We start from the raw sequence: 15,321 nt of genomic DNA, 5'->3' as shown, positions 1-15,321 counted from the left end.
CAAAAGAAATGCTAACGAGTCAATCGTCGAAGAAGCATGGTTGTCGTATCAGGAACCAATCTTGTCCAATTTTTCAGCGCAACCTGATTGTGACATTAAAATTTCAAACTCGTCTTGCTCATTAATGCGTGGAGTGTTCGTCACATATTAGGTATCAAAATGTAGAGAAATAATTGAATGGTATGCTGATGTAAATGAAAAAACATAGCTAATTTGCATTTGAAGGAAAAGATGTGGGAATCCCGGTTTCCTTTTTTCTGGGACGCACTGTATACTCTGCTATTATTACCTTCAATAAAAACATTCATTTCTGGAAGAAAAAAAAAATTATGTGTAAAAAAGCAGGTCACATTTCTGAAGGATGATGAACGTGGGAATGTGATCCAGAAATCTTGATAATCGATATAGATGTCAGAATTGACATATACAGAAATGGGTTAATTTGGACCATGATGTTGAAGAAGGAAGTCATGATGTCCATCGTGTTTATGAAGAGTAATTGAGGTTAGTTCTTGTGATGTCTTGCCGCATGTCATTATTTTGATGAAAATGATATTGATAATATACAACATTAATATAGCATGTACAAATTTATTTTGAAAAAATTCAGATTATTAGTATTACTCAGGTTTTTCGGGTGAAGCTGCCAATAAAGTGCTTTTATTATAGCATTTCAAATTGTAAATTCCTTCCATTTACCGATATGTATTTTCCTCACCTGGATAGAGTGTGGTAGATCAACGCCTTTGTAAATTTCATTAGTGTAGAGTTGGGAATCAAATCCCGGGGCCCGTTTCATAAAGAGTTACAACTGTTGTAGCTTTGCCATTATAGCAACTACCATGGTAACCTTGATTTTGATTGGCTGCTTAGCCCTTTCGCCCTAGTTGCCATAATGGCAAAGTTACAACAGTTGTAACTCTTTATGAAACGGGGCCCCTGGACCTTATGATCTGTAGTCTGGAGACATTATTCACTAGCCCACATTTTACCATCTCCAGGTTGATTAAGCTATTAGGTGCTATAGGCGATCTGGGACTCAGACCATTCGCTAGGACAGGGAATGATTTTACTGCACACATTGAGTAGCGTTTCTGGTGGTAAGGGAAAAGCTTTCAACTGTGTTCTGTACAGTCCAATGTAAAAAAAATTGCTATCGGTACACAAAGGAAATTTTGTGCAGCAGTCATAAAAAAATGTGGATCCTTTCTTGTGGTGATTACTTAGTGCGTAAGAAAGGTTCACACGTCGTTCTTAAAGTCGCTCTTATCTTACAACCAGCGTTATGAAACGGCCCCCAGATGATATTTTATTTATAAACAAACTGGAGAGTAAACAGTGTTGACCAACAATGCGATTGATCCGACACCAAGGAACATCTGTAAAGATCAGCTTACCCTGATGAATAAACCATGAACTTTTTTTACCTGGTTAGCCTACTTCCAAAAATACAAGAAATAACAAATTCTTGAGTGTAAGAGATACATGTGTTTGGTAAACTCCATGAGATGACCAGGGTCCCGTAACACAAAGGTTAGCGACTATTCGCATCGCTAAATGAAACGGCCTATCATGATCATCACTGCATGCGCATTTCGCCCAGTAGGCTAACGAGGAACCAGTCAGGGCCCCGTCTTACAAAGAGTTGCGATTGATCCAATCAACCACAACTATGGCCAATTTCTTCTATAACATGAGAAACCGTGTCATATTGAGCGAACTTGTTGCTACTTGATGTGTGAACTGGAAATGTAAATTTGTTGGCCTGCAATCTTGTCCTTCATATTAATGAATGCAAATTTAGGACAAATCAACATTTTTCTGGGGTGGACTTGACCTTTAACTAATGTTTTGACTGGGTGGGGACAGGAGGCCCCCACATAGTTGTCAGTTAAATTATCTTTAAATCTTTCTTTAATAAGTAGTAAAATTCAGGTAGAATTGTGAAGTGGTGAAAACAAGGACTGTAAGAGAAAGGGATAGGCAGAATAGACGGACAGGAGGGGAAGAATCAAATCATACAAAGAAGATAGAGAGAGAGAGGGGCAGAAAGAGAGAGAGAGAGCGAGAAATAAAGAAATATAAAGAACAAGGGAAAGAAGATAGATCGATAGAAAGATTTAGAGGGGGAGAAAGAGAACAGGAAATAAAATAGAATAAAATAAGCTTTGGATGGGAGGTCTACTTTAATGAGTCTTGGACTCCGTTCTCATCTACTTTGTTAAATTAGTTTAGTGGAAACCAGTTAAACGTGCAATGGGAACGCTTGATGTGGTCTTGGGTGCAATCTTAATTAGTCTTACAAATGTCGCAATGTGGTTTTCAAGACCGCTTTGGCCTTGTTAAAGGACAAGTCCACCCCAACAAAAAGTTGATTTGAATAAAAAGAGAAAAATCCAACAAGCATAACGCTGAAAATTTCATCAAAATTGGATGGTAAAATAAGAAAGTTATGACATTTTTAAGTCTCCCTTAATTTCTCAAAACAGTAATATGCACATCCTGGTCGGTATGCAAATGAGGAGACTGATGACGTCAACCACTTTATTTCTTTTGTATGTTATTATATGAAATATGAAATATTCTAATTTTCTCCTCATTGTCAAGTGAACATGTGGAATTGGCATTGTTTAATACTACATGGTTCGGTCAACTTGGTCCTTATTGTCAAATCTGTAAAAAACGAAATATTGTATAATTCAAACAATAAAAAACAAAAGAAATAGTGAGTGATGGACATCATCGACTGACTCATTCGCATGACACTGAGTTGTGCATAATCACTGTTTTGTGAAAAATAAGTGAAACTTTAAAATGCCATAACTTTCTTATTCTACATCCGATTTTGATGAAATTTTCAGCGTTATGCTGGTTCAACTTTTTCTGGGATGGACTTAACCTTTAAAGGTCAGTTTTTTAGAGTCATTGGAGCCCAGTTTGTAAAAGATCACTCTGAATTACATAATGTGTTAGGCCATTAGATCAAACAATAAGTATTCCCATTTTTTTTCATGAGTGTTGCCCAAGCGCCTCATGCAAAAAAAAATTAGAAAAAAGTGATTCGTTCTGTTTTTATACTTTTATTGAAATGAAACACATTTAGATTATTTTTAGAATGCCTCTCCGTCTTCACTTCAAGACTTTTTATCTGTTGAATCAAACCTTTGTTCTGTGATGATATTCCAGACACAACATATCGAATGACAGGAATTAAAACGTGTTATTTCATCTTTTATCTCAAAATAGTGTTTTTGTGTGGGTGTTGCTGTTCTTTCCTTTTCTTTAAAACCTGCATTTTAAAAATAGTTTAGTGATAGCTGATATCTAAAGTATCCTCACTTTGTGTTACGTCTATGATTGAATTTCAATTTTAAAATGCTTGAAAATGATTATATTTTTAGTACTAACGAGATTATTCGATTATAGGAAGGATTTCAAATATTATTTTTAATTTTAAGTATTATATTTTCTGTAATTTAAGAAAATATTGGAGCAGGAAGCTTCGAGGATTGACTGCAAAGTATTGTTGGTCAATGTGGATGATTCCTTCACCTTACATCAAATATTAGTTCAGTGCATTGAACATGTTAAATAAACGATCCCTTTAAGACAAGTTTCGTTCATAAGGAATGTTCAACTTCATCTTTAATATCTTTATAATAACTTGATAAAATGGTCTCTCAAGTAGGATAATCATTCATGAAAAAAAAAACAGTAAAAGAAAATTTCTCCTGAGAGATTTGGCCAAGAGATGGTTAGACTCGATATGATTTCCCATGATATTCTCTTGTGCGTGCCCATAAAAACTAGCATTGAACATAAAATTGTATACTTTTAATTTCCGTCAAGATGATCTTACATTAATTTTTTTATCTTCTAATGTTGATTAGACTATTATTCTCTAAACCAAAAGACTTTTGAAGTAATTTTTGAGATTACCCAGAAATTGATAGAGAACCATTTTTGATCAATTACTAGCCTCTCTTATATCGAAACCAGCAGGTCTTCCAATGTGTCTCCATTATAATGTACACCAATCGTAACAATAGATATTGAGTTGATTGATTTTTTTTTTTTTCTTTTGGGGGGGGGGAGCATTTTGCATTGAGTTTATCAAACATGCTGCATGACCCTGAAGGATAATTAGCTTTCCAGCCAATACACTATTGTGAACGAATGAGCTTACAAGTAACATCTAATTTTTGAATGGCATTTATTACATACCCTTGCCCATTGGCTGTTTTTAAAAGTTTGAATATTATTTGATGTCTTGCTGTTTATTTTTGTGTCTATTAATTTAAATAATATAGCGTTTTGACTGTAATATATCCTCAATTTATCTATCATCGATGACATCAACCTTTAAATGTGATCTCGGGGGAAACATGAAACCGATCTTTAGCAAGAGAGAGATAAATCAAAGACCTATGCCAGGTGCAAAGATGCGAGAAGAGGGTACTTCGCAGAAAAGATGCAAAGAATGAAGTTCAAACCAAAGGCTATGGTAGTGTTAAAAGGAAAAGCTACGAGCAAGTGTAACCTTATATCTCTATAGAGTAACTCAAGACTTGAAATCATTTCTGTATAAGGGCACACCCATTTCCCTTTCTTATGCTAACAGATCATCCGACTTATGTATCTTCCCTTTCCATTTAACTCCCTTTTTTTTCTCCATCCATCCCCTTCTCTCTCTCTAAGTTTGTCTCCCCTCCACCTACATGTACCCGTATATATCTCCCCCTCCCTTTCTCTATCTCTGTCCGTCCCTCTCCCCTTAACTATTATGGTCTCTCTCCCCTTAACTTTTATTTTCTCTCTCCCTTTTTTCCCCTCCCCCTCTCTGTCTACCCCCTTCTCTCATTCTCTCTTACACCCCCCCCACTCTCCACACATTCTCTGTTCTGTCTCCCTGATTTTCTCTCCCACGACATTGATAATCATTTCATATTTCCATCTTTACTCCTTATCATAAAGACAATAGGACTTGTAAGTCTTAGGTAACATGACCAAGGCAAGTTCTTTCTTTTACACTAAATGCTCCTCTCTATGTGTGCATCGATTACTTCAAATCTACTTTAGATAGCTAAACAGTACAATACAGGTTCAGATAATGTCCTTTACATTTTTAAAATTTTGATGATAGCTTACTTAAGAAAAAATTTGATTCCATTATTATGGCATGGGGTACTATAGTAGATTGGAAAATGAATATTGTCTTTCTGTTGTTGTAGCCAGAGATATTATTTCACACCCAATTTCCTAGTCATGCAAAGAATTCTAAAACCATGGATTTTATTCATATTTCAAGGTAAAAAAAATGCCACCAAACTTGTATGATGTCTTTAATAAATTCCCAGTCATGGCATGTTTTGTGGGAATTGTTTTAAAATTGGCAGGAATTTCCCAGGAATTGCAAATATATGTAAAATATGACTGTAATGATAATTGAGAAGAAAAAAAATCATGACCACTCTCAGACAAATTGCAATTTTTCAAATCTATGTAGTATGTCAAATAAACTTTTTGAGTTTGACAGAAAAGTGATTGGTGGAGGTAGGAAATACTTACATCATTTGCAAATAGATTACACTTTTGTGGACTGTAGCCTTAATACTATGTTTGCCAAAAGAATTGTTGATTTTGATTTACGGGGCATAACTATAGTGGAGCTGAAGAATGATTAGGGAAACAAATAAAAGTGATATAGTATGATTTTTTTTATATGCATATATTATAATGTATCTTGCAAATAAAAATTACTCTTTATGCCGTCCTTATGATTTTAACATAGGACTTCTTTGGTGATTCATGCACTTCACATTTTTAAAGAGAGGTAGATGTGTGCACTAATTTATATTTTTAGGAATTTAGGGTGAAATAGAATGAAATAAAAATAATATTTGAATTGAGAGCACATTCTTCTTTCGTTTCTGTGGTAATTTCTTTATGAGATCATTCTGCGACTGTATTTCTACTAATTCTATTACGAGTCATTCAAACCTAAGAATTGTCCTTGTTTGTGCGTCACTGGTCATGACTAATTCTTGCTCGCCGAAAGTTCAGCTGTAACCTTATAACTCTGTTTATCAAAATCAAACCTATCCCGTTCTATCTTGGCATACCCGGGTCCTATTCTCTTGTTGAACAGAAAAGAACAGAGATAGTATTACCAATTAAACGGTTATTTTGATGTTGAAGAGTGCCTTATTGAAGTTTGTTATTGATCAAAAAGCAATTGATTACGTCCGCTGTCAAAGCAAAAGGAGTGAAATAAGATGCAATACTGCGGTCATTCTCGCTTCATTTTCCACCCAAAACTCAAATCACTTGATAAAAATCTGTAGATAGTAAACGCACTAATAATAATAACAATGTCATATTTCACCCAGGGTAGCCACTTCAGTTCCGAAAACTGTTCTCCAAGCAGGCCTTGTTTAACATGATTATGTTATTATACTGGAGTATATACAGTGAATGCAGCTCAAGGAATGGATAAAATAAGATTCATAGATTGAATTCCTGGAAAATTAGAAAAATTCCTAACAATGACATTTTTGCCATTCAAGAATCATTTGGATCATGATTTTTATTATTTGATTCTGTTTGAATTTCATTTTAAGATCGATATCAGAGCTGGAATGCACACAAAGATATAATCTATAACCATGGTCTATTAAACATATACTAGCTCTCAATGAAACCTGTTCCATAACCAAAAAAATGAACCCAATAACATTGTCAAATATAAAGAAAATAGTCAGCATAGAGTCTTTGAATATTCATGGAATTTCCCTTTTTTTATTCTCCAGGAATTTAATCTGCTAGTCCCACAGCATTTATTTTGGTGCATTCCTAATTCTTTGTAACATCCTTTCAACAGGTTTCATTGAGTTGTATTCTCTCTCAGTAGCATGTTTTCACTCCTCCGCCGTACTCGCCACCTGTTTACTCCCAACCTGCCTCACCTTTCTACGGTAGCCTCAGGAGTTCCTATAAATGAGCAAAACCGATACGGAACGTGGGGGGTCAGCCGATGGTTAGTCTCACACTCAACGACGATGCACCTATCACTTACAATTGTTGTTTTGGCTATCTTCCCCACTTTGAATCCATCCTTCGTTCGAGCTCGTACATTGGGCTGCAGCTTGAGAAGAAACTATACACGCCTTTTTACATTCATTATATGCGTTGCCTTAAATCAGCAAATCTGTTAAGCCCCCCCCCCCCCCCGCCTTGTTCGTATGATGAAAAGCAACAAGCAGCAGTGATATTCCTTTTATTACTTTTTCCCCTGACTGATACATACTCTCTTTATAGATATACATATTTCTTTCTCAGATGCATTGAAAATAATTTGTAATTATTGGGGGGTAGGAATTTCACTGCAAACTATTTAATTGTTTATTTTTTGCATCATCATTTAGATTTACCAATAGAGACACACATCCTACTAAATAAGTACCTTACATTACTCTTTTCCTTATTTATGAAATGGTTTGTACTCATTTGCTAAACCAATATGATGGAGAAATTTGACTTTGAAGCAATATATTATGCGTGGAAGATCAATACATTTCATTATTTGGTTATTCTTTCCACTCATTCATCTTCAGCAACAACTCGTCCTTTCTTGCAACTTTTCCGAAATTATCGTTGAATTTGTTTCAAATATTAATTGTGATTTTTTTTTCTATATGTGTGATTTGGGGGTAAACTTTGATAAAGTATCCATTCAAATAATACAAATTGAAGTAAATTTGCAATCCATATTGTGATGTCATTTGTATTTTCTGTAAATGTTTTCTCAAATCCTAATGTTTGGGCTTGTTGATATATAAAGATGATGTTGGTCTAAATGTAGGTCAAAGTAAACACTTGTTGGTCCAGTCCTTTTACCGAGGCTGTTATTGTCTATATAAACCCTTAACACTTATCGATAGTATCAAGAGTTCGGGTTGCCGATGACGACGATGCTCGATGGCGACAGCTGGGGTAGACACAACGTAGGGGACGGGACGTCAGTCGATTTATACAAACAGCCAAAAGCCTGAGTGTAACTCGATTGTTTTTTGCAGTATCATCTCCCTTTTAGTCTACCCTTGCGATAGTTGTCATTTGACATCTCTATTGGGGGGAAAAAACATTTTGTTTTACCTCCCCTTTTGGAACAGCCCTCCTAGCTGTTTTCGCTGTGAATTGGATTTATATGGGGCTATTTGAATTACAAGAAAGTCTCTTTTCTTATCTTTATGAAAGTAAGTGAGGTTGGTTGTTGTATCTATACAGTTCTTCGTATCAAATTAACCTTTTGTAACCACATTTAGGCTGTTTTCCCCCTGATGGGGTGGTAGACTGTCCTCATTACATGCTTTACTATTAAAAATATTGTCCCTGAATGTCACGCCTATTAGATTCTCATCGGCAGCTTCAGCCGAATCTGCTATACATTTAAGTGCTATACCTGCATGGTTTACTCCCCCCCTCCCCCTGGTTCTACTTGCTGCTCATTTAAATTTGCATTATCCATAATGTATTGGATCTAATCTGGGAGATTATAAAACATTCTTAATGTAAAGCATGTATCTTTGTAAAACATTTTTTTTTTCATATTAGAAACTGTCGGCGTGATATCTCACATATCTCATAAATAAGTCTATACTAGTGTTGCTGATAGGTATTCACTCAAAAATTTTATGTCATAAGATTGATTGTTCTTTTTAACTATCCGCCCTTTCACACGGTAAAAAAAAATCGTAATTTGAATGATGATTCCAGTGAAAAATAAGACTAATGAATGATGAATTTTTAGCATGTGTAAAACCAAACTAGAACATGATTAGAATCATGAATGCTAATCACAATCACGAATTCAAATTCTACTCCGGAGGTGAATTCCAGTTAAGTTTTTTTAGTGTGAAACTGAAAGGCTTGACCTCAAAAACATCTTTTGGGGGCGGAGCTTACGTGACCTTTTAAGCACTTCCGTAGATAATACAATTGTCATGCATTCATTGTAGTTTGTATTTGCGATGCAGTGCTTTGATTGACAAGTCACCAGGGACACATACAGCCGTCGCTTGGGAATTCGAGTTCAAATCACAGTTTTCGAGTGAGTTTGTGAAAGGTCCGATGATTCTAAAGACGAATTGCAATCATCATTACAATGATGATTCAAGATTCACATGTGAAAAGGCCCTATGTTACTTCATTTTGAGATCCTGATTTTTTCATAGATAGGCATAAATATTTTTTATTTGATTTTAATCAAATAACTTTAATAACTTTCTGCCCCATCTGATAATCTTACTAATAATTGAGTACCTTTTTTTTATTACTAAAAGCTGTAACTTTCCCTCCATTTAAAATCCCCTCGATCATCATAAAAACTTCCAAGCCCACTAACGAGCAAACATGGTCATCCTCCGCAAAATTTTGACAGGATGTTCTTATAAAAGATGACACTTTTATTAAAAGCGTGGAATGGAGTCTTGTCGATATGAAAAGTTCCATAGAAATGCAATTTTGGATCAATTTTGTGGTTTCAGTATTCAGACTAGCATACTGATCTGAAGAGTTGTATTCGGTTTGATTGATTAGATGTCAGTAAACCGATGATACAGCTTCATAATTGCCTTTCCTGAAGCGATGAAACAAGTTTAATGATAAGGAAGAAAATATAGTTTGTAGGATCGTACGATTAGAGATGTTAAAGACAGTTAAAAGGATTAAATTTCAATCGCCGCATTAGTACTTGGAGATTTGACGGCAAAATGCAATCGCGTTTGGAGGAACATTAGGCAAAAGGCGTATTGACCGCTTTACTAATTGGTAAAATCCTGTGTTTTCCTTTAATTAATTAATAGTTCTAAAATGTGTAGAGTTTTTAAGGAGATGAATCTGTACTGAAGAATATGTCGGTGTCCTATGAATGAAATAGATACTATTAGATACAAACATATTTTGCTAGTCAGCAGGCACAGGCTCCGATTCTGATTTGGAGAAAAAAAAATGGATCCTGAAAAAGGCAAGCATAAGTTCTAACACTGCTCTATCAAGTTTCATCTGGTCATAATATTACACAATTTTATTCAGTCCCCATTAGGCTTTGAATTCAAACAAGTTTAGTGCGTTTTCTCTAACCGAGGGCTTGTGGCTTTGAGTTTTGTCCTTCTGTACATATATCATTTCATATCTGTGCAAACTTTAGCCAATCAAACAAACAAACAAAATAATCCGTACATATCCACCATGTATCGTTTTTTCATTGAAATGTGTATTAAATGAGCACAGGTTCCAACTATTCCATGCCTATCAATCCCTTTCCCAAGGTTGCCTTACCGTGTTTGTATTGACCCCAAAGCACAATTGTTTGAGAGACGTCATAGCGCCTCGATCTAGTCATGCATGTTCACTTGTGTTGAACTGCGTACCCTCTACTGGGCAGTTGGGACATCGCAGAGGAGCAGAGGGTTCATGCTTCTTCAAGGACGAGTACACTTCTTGTTGACCAACAGAGCAGTTCTCACTGCCCTCTCGGTATAGTGCACGCAGTAGGTGTGTCTAGATCAACCAGAGTTTCCTTCCAATGAACTATCCCAATCTGAACAATCTTGAGATATGTAGAGAGGTGTTGTGGCTCAGTGGATAAGTCTCCGGACTGTGAACCACAAGGTCCGGGGTTCAAATTCCACCGCAGCACTAGCGTCCTTTGGCAAGGCGTTAATCTACATTTACCACTATCGACCCAGGTGTAGTAAGTGGGCACCCGGTAGGAAGGAATTCCTTGAATGCTCGATGCGCCCGATCAGGGTAGCCGTGCTGAAGCCGGGGTAATAGTATGCAGGGATTATAAACATTTGTATTAAGCGCTATATAAATGTTGCATATTATTATATGTAATTGTGAAACAATTGGGGGGCTCTTACATGAGTTTCAGCTGTAGGATAAGATCTTGGGTCACAATCTTCAATCTTCAGATTATCTGTAAAATAGCGGGGTATTGGTATGCAGCGCTTAGAAACATTGCGTTATATTAATGTGTATTATTATTATCATAATTTATACGTTATATTAATATCCAGCTAATTTTGCAAGAAGGATCCACTCAGGTTTTCGTTCATTTATAAATTTATTCATGACATTACCGATTGCAAGCTATTAAAAAAAATGCTTCATCGTGCAAGGTTTCATACCATGATGGAGCAAGGTTTCTCCAACTCATGCTGATGAAGACGGGTTTCTTAGGTCTGAAGACTTCTCTCTTTTCAAGGGCTAATCGGAATAGAATCGTGAGATGTTGTAGACTCAGACTGATGGAGAATCACCTCATGTGTTCATCACCAAATTCCCAGAATCGCCCGAAGGTTTTGCTCTTTGAAACTGTGCTCTGCAGAGCACTTTAAATGCTGCAGGCATCCGTTTCAGGGTTAATTCCCCAAAAGTAACGCATATCATGTTTGTCATACGGTGCACCAACACGTCCTCATCAATCCCTCCCCCCCTCCATTTACGCTGTCAATCAATTCATCCTGATGCTACCCCCTATGCCACCTGACACTGCACCGTACTACCATCTTACGCTCTGTGCACTGTCTTAGCATATAGAGTCTTTGCATCCCCCTTTCTCATATTGCAGTGTCAGTGCCTATCATCTAGACATCAATATGATGAGCATTTTATACCCCTTTCATACTGCCCTCTTCATTTTTCACCGGCGAACTTCTCCGCCTCGCATTCCTCACTTCCCCGGCGAAGAAAAAAATGTACCCTTTCGCACTGCCATTTCTTCCCCGGCGAAAGTCAACGGGCAATTGCAGAACAAAACGAAAGACAATTGTAAACATTACTTCTTACCTATTACAAAAAGGTATAAAAAAAATTAATTACAACATATTTTGGAAGTATTACGAGAAAAACAAACAATATCACCTTGTTTTTATATTTTAGCGCATTTTATACATGTAAAAAGTGCTTTTTAATAAATATTGTTATAAAAAAAAAATTATGTTCGAGGGTATCTACTTGGCCATAGCATTCAGCTGAGCTTGCAACTTATCGCGCGCGGAATCTCGGTACAGGGGACTTCGGGAGAGAAAAAAATTGACCTCTGACGTCATTAAAGAGGAGAAGTTCTCCGGTTTGCTTTCATACTGGCCTTTTCACCGGCGAACTTCGCCGGTGAAACAGTTTCACCGGCGAAGTTCTCCACCTCTAGAGGTGGAGAAGTTCGCCGGCGAACTTCACCGGTGAAGTTCTCCTGTGTACCTTTCATACTGGACACTTTCCCCTTCGCTGGCGAACTTCGCCGGTGAAGTTCGCCGGTGAAAAGCGCAATATGAAATGGGTATAATATGGATTGCTAGGAGCATCCCTTGAGGGAATCTATTATCCATTCCTTGGTGCGTTTACATCGCCACTGAGGAGATCATAATCATAAAGGCCATGTCTTGGAATGGCAGATGAAGATATTGAAGAAATATAGTCTGCAGTCTTGAATTATACATAGAAATAGATCTCTCGTAAAGTGATGTCTATGGCATCTGAGATTCAATAAATTTCCACTTTTTAACAAATCTTGTCCGTTAGCAAAACGAAGCTTCAATATAACCCGGCCTTGTATCACTATGTCATGAATTGGTGTTTTTTTTTTCACAATAATTTCAGTTTTCTTAAGATTTCAGATGCCACCATTGTGAAAGGAGTTATTTGTATGTGTATAGGCCTGATCTCTGTGAAAGCAAAACCAAGGCCTATAATTGAGAATATAATAACTCGTGAATCTGCTGCTGGAAACTAGTGAAAGAAAATATTGAAAATATCAAGATACAGAAATATTTGCTTATAATTATTAAGAATCTTACATATTTATGTGATAGTGATTGTAGAAAGTTGATAATAGTAATAATTGTAGAGTTTATGATAGTTGTAGAAAGTGATGAAGAAAACTCAAAGTAGAGCCATGCTTGAATTGTCAAATTTCACCAAACCAATTTTTGATATTTTTGTCTTCTCTCTTTTGTCTTTACAGGTAAGATATTTACTCACTTTGAATGAAATGACATTGTCTGGTAAGTTACCTCAAAATCATAGAATTCAGAAATGTATTGGATATGTGATGCTGATTTGAATGGTAACATGGAAATAAACAAAATGGAACTAAATGACTGGGTGTTCTGGTTTTGCTCATTCAATGCTGGAATCTTGCAGTCATTGGTTATCAATCAATTAAAGTCATATAAAAAAAAGAATCCTAAAATGTTCATATTAAAAACGAATCCTAAAATTTGGTGTGTGTTGTATGGATGTGTTCTATGGATAAAGAAAATCACCCAGGAAAGACAAATACGTGCTGACACTTAAAAAGATATCTGTAATTGAAAAAAAATCATCATTTCAACAATATCCTTGGGAGATGGTTATGACGCATGTTAGTATATGGGATGAAATTTGGATTGTTATGGTCAATTTTTTTTTCTTGCTTTTAAAGGACTGAATATTGATTTTGAGGAGTAAGTTATTCAGGGCTTTAGTTTTACAACATATCGCAAATACAGGTAAAGCTGAGATTTTTAAAAGTCAGATCAATGTTAACAAATGCCTTTGATAGGCATCATGAAAATGATTTGATTGATAAAGAGAGGAGAGAACGGAGAATAGGGGAAAGGACGAGAGAAGGTAGGAAGAGGGAGAGGGAAGACAAAGGGAGAAGAGGGAAGGGAGGTAGAACCAGAGTGTATATATGCACTTCACTGTAAAAAACACTGTTTAAAAGTTGAAGCATGTTGTGTAAGCCTGTCACTCTGATAAGTTGTTTAAACTTCAAAAAATTGTTTAAACATTTTGATATTGTTTACATCTTTAAGCTTCTTGTTTAAAACTGTAAACAATTTGTTTGAAATTTAAAACGATAATCGTTGAAGTGATGGGCTTAATCAACGTGCTTGACATTTCAAAGCGAGATTTTAGAGCGAGAAAATGGGCATTATCGACGTGCTTCAACAGGGTTTGTACAGTGTTTATAATTGAGAGCGTGAGAAAAAATATGCACACCCACCGCTGAATAATTTGAAATTATCTTGAGCAGGCAGTGATTCATGAAGGTGGCCATATCGAGAAACAAACGGCGAAGATTTGAACATGACCTGGATCTGAGTTGAGTAAAGTATGGTGGTCTCAAGTGCACAAACCCATCAGCCTTCAGGCGGAATGCAAAACAATCGAGGTTAAATATGTATTTAGCTTTACGGAGGCTTTACGTGGTCAACCCTATTTCCAACGCCAAAAACACTGGAAAAAGTGCGGAGGCCAGAAAAGGAAGAAAAGTATGGTGAATGATGTAAACTGAAAGAAAGAATGATAGAAGAAAGGTAAACACATGAGAGGAAGAGGAGGGATGTAGCATTTAGATTTAGAAAAGAAAGAAATGGAAGTTTGATGATGGAGATAAAAGGTGGAATGTCTAGTTTTAGCTGCTCTTTGTGAAGCATGACTTAATAAATCCAGGTTGCTCTGCTTTTTAACCAATCCCACTCGCTCTTGTGTAGAAAGGAGGTAAAAGGGTAAGGTCGGGAGTTGATACAAGCACTTAAAGCTTGAATTCTCTCCTCACACCTTCCGGTGGTGATCGATCGTTTACCCGTTAAGGGAACCTCCAGGGAGCCGACTCCTCAGGGCTGCTGTCCTCTAGAGTAGCCAGGAGATAGGTGATATCGACAAACACGACACAGAAGATACATGACCCAGAAGGATCCCTCTAGAGCGCAAAAACATCACCCAGACATCTTGATCAAACTTGTCTAGTATATTCCCCCAAAATTCCATTCAGAACTGATCAGAAATTCATCTTTATATATTTTTAAGGAAAAATGTCTTAATTGCAGGTATAATACCCCAAAGGTTTTATTGTAAAGTTTGTTTGTAATTAATGATTCTTTTTAAGACAAATGTTTAGCAGATAGAATAGTTGATGAATGACCTGAAAGGTACATCTTAAAAAAAAATGTATAAGGATTTCATTATTTGCTAGGTTCCTTTCAGGATGTAGTCAAGGCCGGCCTCAAGGCCAAGTTTTGCCGGCCTTGGCCTCAGCCTGAGTCACCTGTACTAAAAGTCTCTGGGAGTAGGTTTTCATCAGCGACCTTGTTTCTCCAAAATACAGGCTTCATCCTCTGTTAGGGCTGATCTATTGATTTACAGTGCTCAATACTGTTAGCTTTTCACAACTGTCGTACAATACCATTCCAATATCCTTGATAAAAGTTTTATGCATTTGTTGTTGTTGTTGAGAAAGCAGTTTTCTTGTAATGGGAGCCATGAGTGACA

This window comes from Lytechinus pictus, chromosome 1, assembly GCF_037042905.1.
Source record: "Lytechinus pictus isolate F3 Inbred chromosome 1, Lp3.0, whole genome shotgun sequence".
In the NCBI taxonomy this organism is placed as follows: domain Eukaryota; kingdom Metazoa; phylum Echinodermata; class Echinoidea; order Temnopleuroida; family Toxopneustidae; genus Lytechinus; species Lytechinus pictus.
Note: the sequence above shows the minus strand (reverse complement) of the source record.